The following is a 12,008-nucleotide window of genomic DNA, read 5'->3' as shown; positions in this document are numbered from 1 at the left end:
AACCTTTTAAATTTTAAGCTTCAAACTGAGAACTGTTTCTTCAAAATTCATTTCGGTTACCCCGAAACCAAAACCGATGATTTACATAAGTCATAATGTCACACATCCTTTTGTACTACCCCCGTAAGGGTATAAAGGAAGTTTTTCCAATTTAAGTGACAATCGAAATAGGATTATTTATTTATTAAATTCAGAGTCGCCACTCGAGATAATTTATGGTGTCTCAAGTCACCGGTTTAGAACCTGAATCGAGGAAAAGATTTACTCTATTTTACAGTCCGCGAACACAAAAATCCGGGTAAGGAATTCTGTTAACCCGGGAGAAGGTGTTAGGCATTCCTGGATTCCGTGGTTCTAGCATGGTCGCTCAACTGTTATAATTGGCCTATTATCTGATTCTAATGCATGTTTTAACCTATGGTAGAATTTTAACTTTATAACTGCTTTTGTTTAATTATTTTTAGGAAAGATTCAACATCATCTAAAACACGTCTTGAACCACGTCACATAAATGCACTCGCGGTCCACGACACATTTTGTCTAACGTTGTTGAGATTTGGATTTGGGTCACATAAATGCACACCCGAATTTAGGAAGGTAATTTTTAAAATAGTGCGCCTAAAGCAACTATGCACTTTCAAGTTTGGGAGGGCCATGGAAATTTCGCTAATGGCACATCTCGATTTCTAAAGGTTCAAATTAAATAAGTGAGGGTCATGCATTTTGAGGTTTTATTTGGCATGACACACCTCAATTTTATTAAAGGAAATGCATTCAACTAAGTGAACTATGGATATTCATTTTTAGAGCCAATTTGAAATTAAGTATCACAACTACGTCACGGGAACCGTACCCCTAATAATGATGAGTTAATTATGTGCCTAAAGCTCAAGAGAAAAGGATTCATTTATGTTGTTGTCTTATACCAAACAATCACAAAAAGATCAAATCTTCCACAAATTAAATGGATTCAACTGCTAAACAATTACAAACAAAGATCATAACTTTAACAGATTAAACTTATCCAAAACAAAACTACTACTGCTACCAATACCTCAACCAAATACCAAGTTCTTCCTAAACTACTAACAAACAGAAAATGACATAATCAATTGTGTGAATTCCGAACAGAAAAGGAAGGAAAGAACGTTAATTAATCTATGTATAGAATCACGAAACTGGCATATGTATAGAATCTGAAATAGTCCAAAAGTAATCCTTTAACCATCTTAAAAAATTAAAGGGACGAACTAAAATAATAGTATTACATTACAATATTACCTGAAGGTGTTTGAGTGAGTAACAGCTATTCAACAACAAAATCGAGTATCAACCGAAAAAATCAGCAGAAATGCGAATCGGAACCTCGACGAACTACCTCGACCTCGATAGTATCTCAGTCACGATTTTAAAAGATATTGAATGGACAATTACTGAAAATCCAAGTGAAGCTTAAGAACAGATTCAAATTCCTCCCATGCTCACAAAGCTCCACTGGTTCGCTGTAGATTTGAACAACGGCAAGACCAAACTACGACCAAAATGGCAAAACTTTATATAAATGGTAACGGAGGAGGTTGTGAGTTAGCAGAAAGTGAAGTTGGTGATGGTAGCAGTGGTACTGCCGTGTGCTGGGATTATCGTTTGGCAATTACGAAATGCAGAGCTGAAATTTCATCGCATCCATTGTATAAGACAGCATTGTAACTAGTGGAGAGTGCTCATTTTTGAGAGGTGAGGGATCCTGCTGGTTTTTGTTTAGAGAAGAAAAGGTCTAAAAATGGCTGAAGGGTCTAAGGTTCTCTTCTCATTGTTGCTCCTTTGTTTTTTTCGAAGAAGTTGAAATGGCTGTGTTAGAGAAGAAAATTGACATGGGAGGAATTCATTTTTTGTTCAGCAGCTGAAAGTTTGAAGAAGACGATGTCAGGGATCCTTCGTTTTTTTCGTTTGCGGCTTCTCCTTCTTAGGTCCTCTAGGGTTCTTTTGGTTTTTGTGTATTTCCTTAGATCTTTCTTCGGAGAAAATGGCGGATCCCTTTATTAGAGTCTAGGTCTAGGTTTTTATAGGATTTTCTAGGTTAAGAGGTATGGGTCTAGGAATTATGGGCTTGAGAATTATGGGCTAGGTCCAAAATTTTGCCTAAAAATGGGTTGTTCGAGCCCAAGTTTTATTCTTTTCCCACAAACGAGACTAAAAATGCTACCCTATTTATTAATTAATTTTACTTAAATAAAATAACTATTCAAATAAGACTGACCGTTCAAACAAAACTATTTTTCATATTTTTCAAGATTAAAAATGACTACAAAATATTAGTGAAACTATTTTTTGTAATTTTCGTTTTCTTGTAATGAAATAAAGTAAATGAGTAAAAATGAGTTGAAATAGCTATATTATGCCTAAATTAAATATTTACGTGTTAAAATATGAAAAATCTTGGGGAGGGTCAAAAATCACATGTCTACAACTGCCTCTCTTTGACTGGAAATATGAAGAGTTTTCAGACAAAGAACGACTAGAAAGGTTTTGACCCGACCCTTATTTGGAGAGACTAAAACTAAGAGAAAAGGGGAATGCGACTGAACCCTGGTATTTGAGCCCTGATATCTGACCAGAAGTGAGTGGGATGATGGAGTATGCCGAGGTGGAGAGCCGGTCGAGGTGCCGTTCCGCCGAGGTTCCGATCCGCGGTCCTGTTATTACATCAAAAATCAAAACATGAAAAAGACTAGCTAAGCCTATCAACTACGAGTTACAAGATTCCTATCTATAAGTCTTTTGAGGCTTGATCCTGAGTCTTGAGTGGTTCTTCATTCAGACATTAGATTTGAACCTTGACGCTTGCTAGTTGCAGTTGTTAGTTCATCCTTCTTCAGCTTTTCGGATCAAGACCAGGCATGCAGTGCTTGTGATCTCGGCCATGTCTTGAGCAGCCCACATTTTTCATCAACTTCTGCATTTGGATTAACTTCTTGCCTTTCTTTTTTTCTGGATTGTGACTAACTTCCGTTGATCATCTTGGACTGTTGACTCGCATTCTTGCCACGAGCTTCTTTTGTTGCTGACTTCAGTTGCGTTCTGAAGTGAATTCCCTTATTCTCCAAGTAGGCACCTGATTGCTAACATTTGAATTGCTGTTTTGTTCTTCAGGTGGGCTCCTGATTACCAACACTTGAATTGCTACTTTGTTCTTCAGGTGGGCTCCTGATTATCAACACTTGAATTGCTTTGTTCTCCAGGTGGGCTCCTGATTACCAGCACTTGAATTGCTTGCTTCGGAACTGCTTTCCCTTGAAACTTGAACTATCTTCCCTTGAAATTTGAACTGTCTTCCCTTGTTCTCCAGGTGGACGCCTGATTGCTGAACTTGAACTGTCTTCTTTCGAAACTGTTTTTCCTTGAAACTTGAGTTGCATTCCCTTGAAACTTGAACTGTCTTCCTTTATTCTCCAGGTGGGCGCCTGATTGCTGAAACTTTCTGTGTTCCCTTGTTTTCCATGTGGGTGCCTACAATCAAAACCAACAAAATAAATGAAATTTTCTACCCTAGTTTGCACTATAAAGATTTGTGAGTTGTAAACAATATTTTAAACCACTTATACTATTGATGCAATGATGAGAGTAAACTAAAGACTAGAGTAGGATGTGCGTCTCCTAAAAGTGATTGAGCTTGCGGAAAACTATAAACTAAGCTTGACTAAAGTAAAGACTGACCTTATTCCCCAGGCGGGCCCCCTGATTTCAAGAAAACTAAACATTGATTACTTAAGAAAACTAAAAATTGACCCCTTTTTTCAAATCCAGACTTCCTTTTTTTCAAATTATCCTAGGAAAAAATTCGTCAGACTAGGTTTCCTATCTTAGGAGAAAGATTCATCAGACTAAGATGCTTATCCTAGGAGAAAATTCATCAAACTAGGTCCTTTTTTCTCTTTCTTTTTTTGTTTTTGGTATATTAGGAGAAAGATTCATCCGACTAAGATGTTTATCCTAGGAGAAGATTCATCAGACTAGGTTTTCTATCTTAGGAGAAAAATTCATCAGACTAAGACGTTTATCCTAGGAGAATATTCATCAGACTAGGTCTTCTATCTTAGGAGAAAGGTTCATTAGACTAAGACATTTATTTTTTGTATCTTAGGAGAAAGATTCATCAGACTAAGATTTTTATCTTAGGAAAAAGTTTATCAGACTAGGTCCTTTCATCTTATGAGGAAGAAATGTGAAGATCAATGGCAAGATTTTATGCACAATAGCAAGACAAATAAAAGATTTGAGAAACTTCCCTTTGTCGGCTCTTCTCTTCTTTTCTTTTTTGTTTTTGTTGTTTTTTTAATCACTTTCCTTGCATTGCTTTGTTCCTATTTCACACAAAGAAATATTTGTCAGTTTTGAAAATGGTGGTCGGTTTGTGGCCTTGAGTCTTGGGCAGCTTGGTTTCTGCTCAATCAGCTTGAGTCGGCTTCAAGAGACCTTTGCTCTGCATCAACCCTAATTATTTCAGACCTAGTATCATTTGTACTTGCGACTCAATCAGCCTTATCTCAACTGGAGATCTTTGCCTAGGTGACCCTTTCCGATATCTTGATGACTTTCTGCTTTTTGAGCAATTTGTCTGTCAAAAAGAATCACCAGTTATCTTTCTTGCGCCAAGTAGGCTGAGAAGAGTCTTTTGGGGGAAGCCTTTATATGAATCCTCAAGGTATATTGACAGAAACAACTTAGTGCTGGCCAAATTTGCTTTATGCAATTGAAAAGCTGGTACCAAATTTTGAAATCGTTTCTTACTTGTTTTGACAAGGACCGACTCGAAGTTAAGGACACAATGATGCAAAGAAACAAGTATTAACAAGAAATGCCCCTGTCGGAAGGATAGAAGGAAGAGTTCTTTGTTTTTCAATAACTAGCCTTAATGATCATGACATGCATTTTGGACTTAACGGTCGATCTACAAAACTAATCCAATCTTCCCTTTTACCATTCTTATAACCTTTGAAGTTGGGCTTGTTTATGCCAATTCTTCGTATCAGCTTCATGACTCACTTTCGACAGGTAGTGCCCGAGGGGTTTTCACCAACAAGTCTCTCTCATTTATTCATCTCTGATTACCATGGCCTTACAGTGCCCGTGAAGCTTTTCACTAGTAAGACTCTCTCATTTTCCTTATTTTTCTTTTTCTTTTACTTTCTTGTGCGAGCAACTTGAAAGTGTTCTATGTCGCGTGACAGTCGTTGCTCATTGCATGCTTCTCTTGACATTCTTGAAGGCATATTGGAAGGTCTTTATTTAGACGGTTTAGGATAGGGTTGGACAGAAGGGTCGGCATGAAGGCTTAATGTAGACTCAAAATAAAAGGGGGGTGTAGACTTACAACTCTTGGAATCGACTCTTTCAAAAATGAAATAAAATCTTTGCCCCTGTTTCAGCTATTGGGGATTTTTGGAATTTTTTTTCTCTTTTCTGAATTCTTATTTGGTTAGACCGAACCGTGAGGCTGCCTACGTATCCTTTTTTTAAGTAATCAGGTCGAACGTAGTTCAAACCTCTGAACTAACTATTTTCATCTTTCATTTTTTTCTTTGTCTTTTTTTTTCAAAACAGGTTGCCCTAGCTTCTATTTTCTGGGGGCATGGATCTTTGCCAGTTCTTTTCTTCTTCATTTTTTTTCTTGAAAATTTCCCTAGTTTGTACTCTTGGGACATGGAATTTTTTTTTCTTTTTTCATTTTTTTTACTCTAACTTGATTCCAAAAGAGGGTAGTCAAAGAAAATAACACAGGCTCAAAAGGTGTAGGGAATGATATAAAGTGTTTGGATAGCAGAAAGAGGGCCTCCCAGCCTCGAGAGTGCCAAATATAGTATCTTTCACGATCACAGCATTGACGAACATGTCTGTCCTCTTGGTGTGTCATGGTCACAAGACACTTTCCATCTCTTAGTGACAAACTTTCCAACAAACTTTAATTGATTAAAAATCCTCAAGCCCGATCTTCACAATGATTTTAAAGTGAATTTTACTCGACCTTAGTTCCAAAGTATTCCAACTCTTTATTCATCCTCAAATGTATTTTTTTAGTTATCCAATTCCAGATTAAATTAGTTCCTAAGATCTGGCCAAAATTTCCGCATGCATGTCATGTCATTAGAACTAGCGACAAAAGAACTAGGAACAGAATGACTCAAAAGGACAAATTGTATTTTATTGAGTAAAGGATGAAAGGGTTTTACAACTAAACAAGCAACCCAAAATATGAGTTACAACCCTAAAATAACCCGAATAATGAAAATAGCAATAGAAAAGACAGACAAGACTCACACAAACAAAATCGAGGGATAGAAGGATTTGACTCAATAAAACAAATAAAATCTAGATCACAACCCTGAAATAACCCAGATAATAGAAAAACATCAAAACAAGCTACCAAGATTCCTTCCTAGTGAGGAGGGAATGACTTTTCAATTGCTAGGCTTGACATTTAGCCACAAATTTGCTCATCAGAATCAGCAGAGCCTTCTCCAATTTCAACATCATTAACTTCAGTTAGCAAGTTCCCGAGAGGATTCTCATACTCCACGCCACCAGGCATCATCCCTACAAAGTGTGCATCATGATGTGCAGGTAAAGGATTATGCACGATATTCTGGGTGTCACTGTCTTGGATCACAATCAGGTTTTCCTGGATCATCCTTTCTATTTCTCTTTTCAAATCCCGACAACTTTCAACATTGTGCCCCTGGGCATTAGAATGGTATTCACACCTTTTATAAGGGTCAAGGCTTCTTGCACGGGGGTCCATATGATTTGGAGGAATAGGTGCAATCATGTCATACTGCTTTAATTTCTCAAACAAGCTTGCATATGACTCTCCTATTGGTGTAAAATTAAATTTCAGCCTTTGTTCCCTTCTATACCCCTGGCTAGGATGTGGGTTATAGGGCATTTGAAAATTTTGTGGAGGCTAGTAGAGATTTTGCGGTGCTGGTGCTCGCCTTCTGGGGTGTCTTGGTGGTCGGGCAACATACTGAGGTGCAGCAACAGAGTATTGAGGGTTTTGAAGTGAATAATAGTATTCAGGGGAATCATGGGAAACCTAATGAGGTTGCTCATACCTTCGAGATGCTCTCCTAGGACCTCTTCTCGACCCTGATGTCATCATGATTTCTTTGTGCTTCTCATTCATGTCATTAAAATTATCGGATTCAATTCGGACAGCCTGAATTGCGGCTTTGAGAACTCTTTGACTTATAATTTTGCCTGTTTTAAGACCATTCTCAATCATTTCCCCCATTTTATTGCTTCCGAGAAGGATTTACCCATTGCGGACATCATGTTTTGAAAATAATCTGGCTCTTGAGCCTGAAGGAAGACAGTGATTAACTCGTGCTCATCCATGGGTGGCTTAAATCTGGTCACTTGCTCTCTCCAATTAATGGCATATTCCCTGAAACTTTCAGTTGGTTTCTTCTTCAAGTTTGAAAGGGAATTACGGTCTGGGGCAATGTCAATGTTGTATTGGAACTATTTGACAAAGGCCTGTGCCATGTCATCCCATACATACCAGCGAGACGTGTCTTGATCCATAAACCAATCGGAGGATTCTCCCGTATGCTTTCCCCAAAATAAGCCATCAACAATTCTTCATTTCTTCCCGCACCTCTCATTTGATTGCAATACCTTTTCAGGTGGGCTATGAGATCTACATGTCCATCCTACTTTTCAAAAATTTGGGAGTGTTGAAACCAGACGGTAAGTGGACATCGGGCAACATACATAGATCTTTGAAGGCAACACTCTTTTGACCTGCCAACCCTTGCATATTTTTCAACCGTTGTTCTAAGCTTTTCACTCTTTGGGTCATTTCTTCCTGTACCATCTTTCGGGCAGGCTTCTCAATGTTTGCAGGAAGATCAAACGAGTACGAGTGGTACTCAGGAGAGTGGTACTGCTCTTGCTGTGTAGCAAATTGTGACTCATGACGAGGCTGTCCTTGACCACTAGCCCATGCTTGACACATTTCGGTCATTTGCTGTTTCAGTATTCTATTTTTCTCAAACATAGTAGACTCTTGTTGAACCCTCTGACCTAGAGTCTCTTGAGCACTTGTAACAATTTCGATGTCAGTTATCATTTTTCCTTGGATCTTGTGTTTCCAGCTTACCACAAACCGACCACCTCAACTTTCTTCACAATTCAAAACAAAACATGTTAGAATGGACTCAGTCGGTCCTTATTATTAAATATTTTTTCATTTCTTCATTTTTTTCATTTCTTTTTAATGGAGATCTAACCTGATGTGGGTTGCCTACATATCATGTGGGAACATGAATCAGATCTTGCGTAGTTCGGGAAGATCATGAATAAAGTAAATAAACTAACTTTGTTTTTTTGAATTTTTTATTTTATTTTTTCGAAATAAAGACTTATAAATAAGAAAGGGAATATTTTTGGATTTTTATTGTTTTTCAGCATTTTTGCAAAGAAAAAACTTCTAAAGAAGAAAGATTGTTTTTTTGAATTTTTTTTTTCTGGAATTTCAAAAGAAAAACTTCTAAAGAATAAAGAAAATATTTTTGGAATTTTATTTTGAATTTATGAAAGAAATGCTTCTAAAGAAAGAAAATATTTTTGAATTTTGAATTTTCTTTTCAATTTTGAAAGAAGAATGAAAATATTTTTGGATTTTTGAAAGAAATTAAAAGAAAATATTTTTGTATATTTTTTTAAAAAAAAAAACAATTAAGGTCTAAACGAAAGGCTTTCTAAAGAAGCAAGTAATGGAAAATATTTTTGGATTTTTTGAAAATTGGGGTCTCAAAAAAGACTTTTCTAGAGAGGAAGTAAAGGAAAATATTTTGGATTTTTTGAAAATTATGGGCCGAAACCGATGAAGTTTGCCTACGTATCTCACATCCGGTGAGAATCAGACTCGCGTAGTTCGCCCAGTATTGACGGAACAAAAGAAAATATGACTTATTTTGAAATGACTTTTTTTTCAAAATTTTAACAGAATTCCAGGGTAATTCAAATACCTACCTCTCACTCTCTTTTCTTTTCTCTTTTTTTTTTCGATTTTTATTTTTTTTTTCATTTTCTTTCCCTATTCTAGAAGACAGTCAGCATGCAAGCCGAAATAGACAGATACACAATTAGCACGTAAGATGTATCAGGATGGTCTTTTAATTTGGGTGCACCTGTCCTAGACGGACCCAACCCCTATGTTGAGTCCCCAAAGTCAAATGCACATGATACAAACAAACGTTCCTACTAGGGATCCGGCATGAGGCTGAGTTATTCTAAGCTAAAAACCTAGGTATATTGTTCTAGACTTGTGTACCCGAGCGGACAACTCGAGCCGAGGAGGGGGCTACGTACCGGGACCAAAAGGCCATCTGGCTTTGTAACTTGTTCGAGCCTCTTTCTTATTTCAAGGTATGACACTAACAGAAGGAGGAGTCACGCCAGTGTGCACATCCCCGAAGATGAGAAGAGAAGAGTTTTGTAACAGTTTATATACAGTTCAAATAATATCAAAGTGGTAAAAAGCGGCATTTAACACATTAGGCTCAAACATGCAATAAAATCAGATAATAAATAAAGCCAATTATAACAATTATTCTAAGCTCGAATTCTTGAAACCTGGACCAGAAGTTCTGGGTTCTTATCCCCAGCAGAGTCGCTAGAGCTGTCACACCTCTTTTTTTATTACCCTCGGAAAGGTATAAAGAGAGTTTTTTCAATTTAAGTGACAGTCGAAACGAGATTATTCATTTATTAAATTCAGAGTCGCCACTCGGGATAATTTATGGTGTCCCAAGTCACCAGTTTAGATCCCGAATCGAGGAAAAGAGTGACTCTGTTTCACAGTCTGCGAATACAGAAATCCGGGTAAGGAATTTTGTTACCCCGGGAGAAGGTGTTAGGCATTCCCGGATTCCGTGGTTCTAGCACGGTCGCTCAACTGTTATAATTTGCCTATTATCTGATTCTAATACATCTTTTACCCATGGTACAATTTTAACTTTATAACCGCTTTTGTTTAATTATTTTTAGGAAAAATTCAACATCATCTAAAACACGTCTTGAACCACGTCACATAAATGCACCCGCGGTCCACGACACATTTTATCTAACGTTGTTGAGATTGGGATTTGGGCCACATAAATGCACACCCGAGTTTAGGAAGGTAATTTTTAAAATAGCGCGCCTAAGGCAACTACGCACTTTCAAGTTTGCGAGAGCCATGGAAATTTCGCTAATCGCACATCTCGATTTCTAAAGATTCAAATTAATTAAGTGAGGGCCATGCATTTTAAGGTTTTATTTGGCATGGCACACCTCAATTTTATTAAAGGAAATACATTCAACTAAGTGAACTATGAATATTCATATTTAGAGCCAATTTGAAATTAAGTATCACAACTACATCACGGGAACCGTACCCCTAATTGTGATGAGTTAATTATGTGCCTAAAGCTCAAGAGAAAAGGATTCATTTATGTTGTTGTCTTATACCAAACGCTAAACAATCACAAAAAGATCAAATCTTCCACAGATTAAATGGATTCAACTGCTAAACAATTACAAACAAAGATCATAACTTTAACAGATTAAACTTATCCAAAAGAAAACTACTACTACTACCAATACCTCAACCAAATACCAAGTTCTTCTTAAACTACTAACAAACAAAAATGACATAAATCAATTGGCTGAATTCAGAATAGAAAAGGAAGGAAAGAACGTTAATTAATTTATGTATAGAATCACGAAACCGGCATATGTATAGAATCCGAAATAGTCCAAAAGTAATCCATTGGCCATCTTAAAAAATTAAAGGGAAGAACTAAAATAATAGTATTACGTTACAATATTACCTGGAGGTTTTTGAGTGAGTAACAGCTATTCAACAACAAAATCAGGTATCAACCGGAAAAATCAGCAGAAATACGAATTGGAACCTCGACAAACTACCTCGATCTCGATAGTATCTCAGTCACGATTTCAAAAGATATTGAATGGACAATTACTGAAAATCCAAGTGAAGCTTAAGAACAGATTCAAGTTCCTCCCATGCTCACAAAGCTCCACTGGTTCGCTGTAGATTTGAACAACGGCAAGAGCAAACTACAACCGAAATGGAAAAGGTTTATCTAAATGGAAACGGAGGAGGTTGTGAGTTAGCATAGAGTGAAGTTGGCGATGGTAGCACTGGTAATGTCGTGTGCTGGGATTATCGTTTGGCAATTACGAAATGCAGAGCTGAAATTTTGTCACATCCATTGTATGAGACGGCATTGTAACTAGTGGAGCGTGCTCATTTTTGAGAGGTAAGGGATCCTGCTGGTTTTTGTTTAGAGAAGAAAAGGTCTAAAAATGGCCGAAGGGTCTAAGGTTCTCTTCTCATGGCTGCTCTCTTGTTTTTTTCGAAGAAGGTGAAATGGCTATGTTAGAGAAGAAAATAGATGTGGGGGGAAGTTGTTTTTTGTTCAGCAGATGAAAGTTTGAAGAAGACGATATCAGGGATCCTTCGTTTTTTTCGTTTGCGGCTCCTCCTTCTTAGGTGCTCTAGGGTTCTTTTGGTTTTTGTGTATTTCCTTCGATCTTTCTTCAGAGGAAACGGTGGATCCTCTGAGTCTAGGTCTAGGTTTTTATAGGGTTTTCTAGGTTAAGGGGTATGTGCCTAGGAATTATGGGTTAGGTCCAAAATTAGGCCTAAAAATGGGTTCCTTGAGCCCAAATTTTTATTCTTTCCCCGCAAACGAGACTAAAAATGCTACCCTATTTATTAATTAATTTTACTTAAATAAAATAACTATTGAAATAAGACTGGCAGTTAAAACAAAACTATTTTTCGTATTTTTCAAGATTAAAAATGACTAGAAATTATTAATGAAACTATTTTTTGTAATTTTCATTTTTTTGTAATAAAATAAAGTAAAAGAGTAAAATTGAGTTGAAATAGCTATATTAGGCCTAAATTAAATATTTACGTGTTAAACTATGAAAAA

At 36.9% G+C, this 12,008-nt stretch overlaps 1 long non-coding RNA gene across 1 annotated transcript; it reads right to left on the bottom strand.

Annotated features, from left to right (window-relative positions):
• Positions 1–2,456: 2,456 nt before the first annotated feature.
• Positions 2,457–11,600, bottom strand: LOC138880444 (uncharacterized). Its single transcript, XR_011403093.1, has 2 exons — positions 10,875–11,600; positions 2,457–3,507 (listed from the first exon to the last, which is right to left on the bottom strand). It is a non-coding gene; the product is annotated as an uncharacterized lncRNA (long non-coding RNA).
• Between the last annotated feature and the right edge of the window lie 408 nt (positions 11,601–12,008).

This window comes from Nicotiana sylvestris, chromosome 10 (genome assembly GCF_000393655.2).
Source record: "Nicotiana sylvestris chromosome 10, ASM39365v2, whole genome shotgun sequence".
NCBI lineage: Eukaryota > Viridiplantae > Streptophyta > Magnoliopsida > Solanales > Solanaceae > Nicotiana > Nicotiana sylvestris.
The sequence above is the reverse complement of the archived record's forward strand: the minus strand, read 5'-3'. Positions and strand labels throughout refer to the sequence as shown.